This window comes from Ascidia mentula, chromosome 7, assembly GCF_947561715.1.
Source record: "Ascidia mentula chromosome 7, kaAscMent1.1, whole genome shotgun sequence".
Lineage (NCBI taxonomy): Eukaryota > Metazoa > Chordata > Ascidiacea > Phlebobranchia > Ascidiidae > Ascidia > Ascidia mentula.
Window position 1 is genome coordinate 19620445 of NC_138572.1, and position 9486 is coordinate 19629930.

Sequence of the window (9486 nt, forward strand, 5' to 3'; positions counted from 1 at the left end):
ATTACTGTTCGGCTTTATTTACAACCAAACCTCTGCAATTGATGAAGAAAGTCATGACTTTGTGTTCGTGTCCTACCTTATCCGTTCGACCTTGAGAGGTTGGGACATGTGAGGATCAGGACCAACAGAACAGACAAAATACACAACGAATTTATTTGTTGCTTGTTAATTAATGCGATGCGTGAGGTTGGTGCAATGACAACAATTTCTCAATGTTAGGTTTCATGTCAGACAAAGACAATCGTAAGTCTCCTCAATTGTCGATATCAAGACGATTTCTTTCGGCGCTGGCGCCCACTTTGGAAACCACTGTCCTATGGGAAAAACAGCCCCAGGGGGCAACCAAAGCAACCTTCCCTGTGCCAATTTTTTTTTGGGGCAAACATTAAATTGCAATCTAGGTCAGGTTTTTGTGATTCATTTTTTCGCAAACCCAACTTACATGTTTTGCATTCAGCTTATTCAGCTAAAATAATGTTCTGCAACTAATTTTGACCTCACTGCGTAGCCAAGAGGCGGGCCTAACATAAAATCACAAATTAAGGTATACTTCTGTGGTTCAATTTTGAGCTATGAACACTTGAACATTTTGGTGCTCATGTCCCAATATCATGTGGTTGCTAGGCGACACATTTACTGTGGTAGTTTCTCCCCAAATGACAGAGAAATTCAATTCCCAAGCACTACATGGCCAGGTTTAGAGTAATTGTTACAAACTTAATGGCAGCTTATTTATTATAAACCAATAACCTCAATTTTACAACATTCTACATGGCACAGGTGGGCTTTTACAAAATAACAAATAAGTTTGCACTTGATTGATTTGTTTTACTACAAAAACCCAACTTTTCGCTGCACAAAATTATCACATAGTATTGTAGCGTCATGTATTGGTCGTTAAAAATTTCTTTAAAACAGCTTCAAATTTGTTAAGCGTTTGTTGAATACAATTATTGCTAGCGTTATCACCGCATGTCTCGTCCATAGATAATTTATCACCTGGAACATCGGCATTGAAAATTGGATCAAGGTTTTGTTTGCTTTGGACAACGTAAACATGGGATGATTATGATTTCTGCAATTTCGCACAAGCGTGGGATCGGTGACGATAATCCCAGCAAACATCGAACGTGGAAGGAACGTTTTTGTTACGTTGACTTTTGGTTGAAACGTTCATTAACGTAAATCGAACCAAAAAATTTTTACTGGTTGCATGTTTTCCAAATATTAACGTTGATTCTACGTTTCCTTTCGACGTTTTTTAAACCAACCAAATATCAGCGTTGAACTAACGTAGGAAATGAACGTCTTCTAAACCTAACCTAATTCCAACGTTCTTTTGTTGTTAATCGTAAAACGTTGTATCAACCAACCAAAACCTAACGTTTATTGAACGTTGTTATGATAACGTTATAATAAAGAACCAAACATCAACGTTATTCTAATGTTATCGGAAAAACAAAAAATCAACCAACCAAAACCTAACGTTTATTGAACGTTGTTATGACAACGTTATAATAAAGAACCAAACATCAACGTTATTCTAATGTTATCGGAAAAACAAAAAATCAACCAACCAAAACCTAACGTTTATTGAACGTTGTTATGAAAACGTTATAATAAAGAACCAAACATCAACGTTATTCTAATGTTATCGGAAAAACAAAAAATCAACCAACCAAAACCTAACGTTTATTGAACGTTGTTATGACAACGTTATAATAAAGAACCAAACATCAACGTTATTCTAATGTTATCGGAAAAACAAAAAATCAACCAACCAAAACCTAACGTTTATTGAACGTTGTTATGATAACGTTATAATAAAGAACCAAACATCAACGTTATTCTAATGTTATCGGAAAAACAAAAAATCAACCAACCAAAACCTAACGTTTATTGAACGTTGTTATGACAACGTTATAATAAAGAACCAAACATCAACGTTATTCTAATGTTATCGGAAAAACAAAAAATCAACCAACCAAAACCTAACGTTTATTGAACGTTGTTATGAAAACGTTATAATAAAGAACCAAACATCAACGTTATTCTAATGTTATCGGAAAAACAAAAAATCAACCAACCAAAACCTAACGTTTATTGAACGTTGTTATGATAACGTTATAATAAAGAACAAAACATCAACGTTATTCTAATGTTATCGGAAAAACAAAAAATCAACCAACCAAAACCTAACGTTTATTGAACGTTGTTATGATAACGTTATAATAAAGAACAAAACATCAACGTTATTCTAATGTTATCGGAAAAACAAAAAATCAACCAACCAAAACCTAACGTTTATTGAATGTTGTTATGACAACGTTATAATAAAGAACCAAACATCAACGTTATTCTAATGTTATCGGAAAAACAAAAAATCAACCAACCAAAACCTAACGTTTATTGAACGTTGTTATGAAAACGTTATAATAAAGAACCAAACATCAACGTTATTCTAATGTTATCGGAAAAACAAAAAATCAACCAACCAAAACCTAACGTTTATTGAACGTTGTTATGATAACGTTATAATAAAGAACAAAACATCAACGTTATTCTAATGTTATCGGAAAAACAAAAAATCAACCAACCAAAACCTAACGTTTATTGAACGTTGTTATGACAACGTTATAATAAAGAACCAAACATCAACGTTATTCTAATGTTATCGGAAAAACAAAAAATCAACCAACCAAAACCTAACGTTTATTGAACGTTGTTATGACAACGTTATAATAAAGAACCAAACATCAACGTTATTCTAATGTTATCGGAAAAACAAAAAATCAACCAACCAAAACCTAACGTTTATTGAACGTTGTTATGAAAACGTTATAATAAAGAACAAAACATCAACGTTATTCTAATGTTATCGGAAAAACAAAAAATCAACCAACCAAAACCTAACGTTTATTGAACGTTGTTATGATAACGTTATAATAAAGAACCAAACATCAACGTTATTCTAATGTTATCGGAAAAACAAAAAATCAACCAACCAAAACCTAACGTTTATTGAACGTTGTTATGACAACGTTATAATAAAGAACCAAACATCAACGTTATTCTAATGTTATCGGAAAAACAAAAAATCAACCAACCAAAACCTAACGTTTATTGAACGTTGTTATGAAAACGTTATAATAAAGAACCAAACATCAACGTTATTCTAATGTTATCGGAAAAACAAAAAATCAACCAACCAAAACCTAACGTTTATTGAACGTTGTTATGATAACGTTATAATAAAGAACAAAACATCAACGTTATTCTAATGTTATCGGAAAAACAAAAAATCAACCAACCAAAACCTAACGTTTATTGAACGTTGTTATGACAACGTTATAATAAAGAACCAAACATCAACGTTATTCTAATGTTATCGGAAAAACAAAAAATCAACCAACCAAAACCTAACGTTTATTGAACGTTGTTATGACAACGTTATAATAAAGAACCAAACATCAACGTTATTCTAATGTTATCGGAAAAACAAAAAATCAACCAACCAAAACCTAACGTTTATTGAACGTTGTTATGAAAACGTTATAATAAAGAACCAAACATCAACGTTATTCTAATGTTATCGGAAAAACAAAAAATCAACCAACCAAAACCTAACGTTTATTGAACGTTGTTATGATAACGTTATAATAAAGAACAAAACATCAACGTTATTCTAATGTTATCGGAAAAACAAAAAATCAACCAACCAAAACCTAACGTTTATTGAACGTTGTTATGACAACGTTATAATAAAGAACCAAACATCAACGTTATTCTAATGTTATCGGAAAAACAAAAAATCAACCAACCAAAACCTAACGTTTATTGAACGTTGTTATGACAACGTTATAATAAAGAACCAAACATCAACGTTATTCTAATGTTATCGGAAAAACAAAAAATCAACCAACCAAAACCTAACGTTTATTGAACGTTGTTATGAAAACGTTATAATAAAGAACAAAACATCAACGTTATTCTAATGTTATCGGAAAAACAAAAAATCAACCAACCAAAACCTAACGTTTATTGAACGTTGTTATGATAACGTTATAATAAAGAACCAAACATCAACGTTATTCTAATGTTATCGGAAAAACAAAAAATCAACCAACCAAAACCTAACGTTTATTGAACGTTGTTATGACAACGTTATAATAAAGAACCAAACATCAACGTTATTCTAATGTTATCGGAAAAACAAAAAATCAACCAACCAAAACCTAACGTTTATTGAACGTTGTTATGATAACGTTATAATAAAGAACAAAACATCAACGTTATTCTAATGTTATCGGAAAAACAAAAAATCAACCAACCAAAACCTAACGTTTATTGAATGTTGTTATGACAACGTTATAATAAAGAACCAAACATCAACGTTATTCTAATGTTATCGGAAAAACAAAAAATCAACCAACCAAAACCTAACGTTTATTGAACGTTGTTATGAAAACGTTATAATAAAGAACCAAACATCAACGTTATTCTAATGTTATCGGAAAAACAAAAAATCAACCAACCAAAACCTAACGTTTATTGAACGTTGTTATGATAACGTTATAATAAAGAACAAAACATCAACGTTATTCTAATGTTATCGGAAAAACAAAAAATCAACCAACCAAAACCTAACGTTTATTGAACGTTGTTATGACAACGTTATAATAAAGAACCAAACATCAACGTTATTCTAATGTTATCGGAAAAACAAAAAATCAACCAACCAAAACCTAACGTTTATTGAACGTTGTTATGACAACGTTATAATAAAGAACCAAACATCAACGTTATTCTAATGTTATCGGAAAAACAAAAAATCAACCAACCAAAACCTAACGTTTATTGAACGTTGTTATGATAACGTTATAATAAAGAACAAAACATCAACGTTATTCTAATGTTATCGGAAAAACAAAAAATCAACCAACCAAAACCTAACGTTTATTGAATGTTGTTATGATAACGTTATAATAAAGAACCAAACATCAACGTTATTCTAATGTTATCGGAAAAACAAAAAATCAACCAACCAAAACCTAACGTTTATTGAATGTTGTTATGATAACGTTATAATAAAGAACCAAACATCAACGTTATTTTAATGTTATCGGAAAAACAAAAAATCAACCAACCAAAACCTAACGTTTATTGAACGTTGATATGATAACGTTATAATAAAGAACCAAACATCAACGTTATTCTAATGTTATCGGAAAAACAAAAAATCAACCAACCAAAACCTAACGTTTATTGAACGTTGTTATGATAACGTTATAATAAAGAACCAAACATCAACGTTATTCTAATGTTATTGGAAAAACAAAAAATCAACCAACCAAAACCTAACGTTTATTGAATGTTGTTATGATAACGTTATAATAAAGAACCAAACATCAACGTTATTCTAATGTTATCGGAAAAACAAAAAATCAACCAACCAAAACCTAACGTTTATTGAACGTTGTTATGATAACGTTATAATAAAGAACCAAACATCAACGTTATTCTAATGTTATTGGAAAAACAAAAAATCAACCAACCAAAACCTAACGTTTATTGAATGTTGTTATGATAACGTTATAATAAAGAACCAAACATCAACGTTATTTTAATGTTATCGGAAAAACAAAAAATCAACCAACCACAACCTAACGTTTATTGAATGTTGTTATGATAACGTTATAATAAAGAACCAAACATCAACGTTATTCTAATGTTATCGGAAAAACAAAAAATCAACCAACCAAAATCTAACGTTTATTTAACGTTGTTATGATAATGTCATAATAAAGAACCAAACATCAACGTTATTCTAATGTTATCGGAAAAACAAAAAATCAACCAACCAAAACCTAACGTTTATTGAATGCTGTTATGATAACGTTATAATAAAGAACCAAACATCAACGTTATTCTTATGTTATCGGAAAAACAAAAAATCAACCAACCAAAACCTAACGTTTATTGAATGTTGTTATGAAAACGTTATAATAAAGAACCAAACATCAACGTTATTCTAATGTTATCGGAAAAACAAAAAAATCAACCAACCAAAACCTAACGTTTAGACCGCATATCAGTAATTATATTAAAATAGTTTTGCCCGCGGGGAATGCCCGTCTTGTACTCCTGCGTCATAGATAGTCTCAGTTCCGTCACAAGGCAACCGGTGATGCGTTGGGGTCAATTTTCTGGTTGAATGAGCAAGAAGTCACGTGGTGTAGCCAGGGCGATTTTCAGCGTGTTTAGTGCAGTTTTAGTGCATTTTTTGCTCTTCTCAGTCAGTCAGACGTTTGGTGCAGGGTGCTGTGAAAAGTTTAATTGAAAAACCACCAAAATGTTCAAGGGGATGTAGCTCAAAATTGAATCACAGAAGTATACCTTAATTTGTGATTTTATGTTAGGCCCGCCTCTTGGCTACGCAGTAAGGTGAAAATTAGTTGCAAGATAGTTGCTTAAAGCACCACCTAGGGGTCTTTTAGGCCCCCGATTAGTCATTATTTTAGCTAAATTGGCTGCAAAAAAATGTAAGATGGTTTTGCGAAAAAATGAATCACAAAAACCTCATCCAATTTGCAATTTAATGTTGGCCCTAACCCTTTTCTACGCAATGGCAAAAAAAATTGTCACAGGAAAGTTGCTTTGGTTGCCCCCTGGGACTGTTTTTGCTATCCTACAGGACAAAAGATCCTCCTGGAGGCTCCTCAGATCCTTGCTGTGTTTTGGCGGATGCAGCTGCAATCAATTTTTTTTCTCTATGAATAGTACCAGTAGATCTTCATGGGTCACTGACCACAGGAATTGTTGTTGGCAAAAAAGCAAATCACTCAGTATGGGTATTAATGGTGATAGCCTTCAAAACTAGATTTTTGGGATTTAATACTGATATGCGGCCTTAATTGAATGTTGTTATGATAACGTTATAATAAAGAACCAAACATCAACGTTATTCTTATGTTATCGGAAAAACAAAAAATCAACCAACCAAAACCTAACGTTTATTGAATGTTGTTATGATAACGTTATAATAAAGAACCAAACATCAACGTTATTCTTATGTTATCGGAAAAACAAAAAATCAACCAACCAAAACCTAACGTTTATTGAATGTTGTTATGATAACGTTATAATAAAGAACCAAACATCAACGTTATTCTTATGTTATCGGAAAAACAAAAAATCAACCAACCAAAACCTAACGTTTATTGAATGTTGTTATGATAACGTTATAATAAAGAACCAAACATCAACGTTATTCCAATGTTATCGGGAAAACAAAAAATCAACCAACCAAAACCTAACGCTTATTAAATGTTGTTGTGATAACGTTATAATAAAGAACCAAACATCAACGTTATTCCAATGTTATCGGAATGACGAAAAAATAACCAACCGATGCGTAACATTTATAGAATGTTTGTTAAACAATTGCGCGTCAATGTTAACGCAACAAGGACGTTGACTTGACATATAAATAAATAAATAATTAATTGTGAGTATTATAGCAGGTTAATGTTATCATAATTAAGAGGTTTATCTCATACCATGTCTTTTCATATCAGAATGACTGTTTGATACCAAATAAAAAAGGTGTTGTGAAATATCATTAAAGTTTGAGGCACAAAGTCAAATAGCAAACATAACTTTTTTCATTTGTTGGCCGAAAAGCGTTTCACATGGGAATAACGTATTATCAGTCAAAATCTGACAGTTGTTTACGCTTCAGATATTTCTTTGCCCGACCGACTCCCACGGCAACAATTCTAGTACAATGGAGGGGACAATTTTTTAGGATTGCCATTCATCAGGGAATTTTGCTTTAATTTAAATCAAACTAACGCCTAAAATACAAACATTCCCATTACAGCGATTACATCCGAAATAGGCATGCATTATTCGTTTATACTGATTGAAAATAATGTTCAAATAATAATAGGTTTGCTATCGACTGGCACATTGAAATGCTTGGTCGCTTGGCTCTCAAAGGCCAATTGAAATAAAAGGAATCGGGTTTTACAGTTCAACTCCGAATAGTGCGTTGTAATACTGTGCAACATTTTGTTTCGATTAAAGTTGAAACAAACGAATAAGAGGCTGACAACTTGATTGAACACGAAGGCACGACCCGCGCGGTTTGGTATCTACTGTTGGCACGTTAACATGCTTGGTCGCTTGTCTTTCAAAAGCCAATTGAAATAAAAGAAATCGGGTTTTGCAGATCAACTCCGAATATTGTGTTGTAATACTGTGCAAAATTTTGTTTCGATTGAAGTTGAAACAAACGAATGAGAGACTGACAACTTGATTGAACACGAAGGCACGACCCGCGCGGTTTGGTATCTACTGCCGGCACGTTAACATGCTTGGTCGCTTGGCTCTCAAAAGCGAATTAAAATATATGAAATCGGGTTTTACAGTTCAACTCCAAATAGTGTGTTGTAATACTGTGCAAAATTTTGTTTCGATTGAAGTTGAAACAAACGAATGAGAGACTGACAACTTGATTGAACGCGAAGGCACGACCCGCGCGGTTTGGTATCTACTGCCGGCACGTTAACATGCTTGGTCGCTTGTCTTTCAAAAGCCAATTGAAATGAAAGAAATCGGGTTTTACAGTTCAACTCCGAATAGTGTGTTGTAATACTGTGCAAAATTTTGTTTCGATTGAAGTTGAAACAAACGAATGAGAGACTGACAACTTGATTGAACACGAAGGCACGACCCGCGCGGTTTGGTATCTACTGCCGGCACGTTAACATGCTTGGTCGCTTGTCTTTCAAAAGCCAATTGAAATGAAAGAAATCGGGTTTTACAGTTCAACTCCGAATAGTGTGTTGTAATACTGTGCAAAATTTTGTTTCGATTGAAGTTGAAACAAACGAATGAGAGACTGACAACTTGATTGAACACGAAGGCACGACCCGCGCGGTTTGGTATCTACTGCCGGCACGTTAACATGCTTGGTCGCTTGTCTTTCAAAAGCCAATTGAAATGAAAGAAATCGGGTTTTACAGTTCAACTCCGAATAGTGTGTTGTAATACTGTGCAAAATTTTGTTTCGATTGAAGTTGAAACAAACGAATGAGAGACTGACAACTTGATTGAACACGAAGGCACGACCCGCGCGGTTTGGTATCTACTGCCGGCACGTTAACATGCTTGGTCGCTTGGCTCTCAAAAGCGAATTAAAATAAATGAAATCGGGTTTTTCAGTTCAACTCCAAATAGTGTGTTGTAATACTGTGCAAAATTTTGTTTCGATTGAAGTTGAAACAAACGAATGAGAGACTGACAACTTGATTGAACGCGAAGGCACGACCCGCGCGGTTTGGTATCTACTGCCGGCACGTTAACATGCTTGGTCGCTTGTCTTTCAAAAGCCAATTGAAATGAAAGAAATCGGGTTTTACAGTTCAACTCCGAATAGTGTGTTGTAATACTGTGCAAAATTTTGTTTCGATTGAAGTTGAA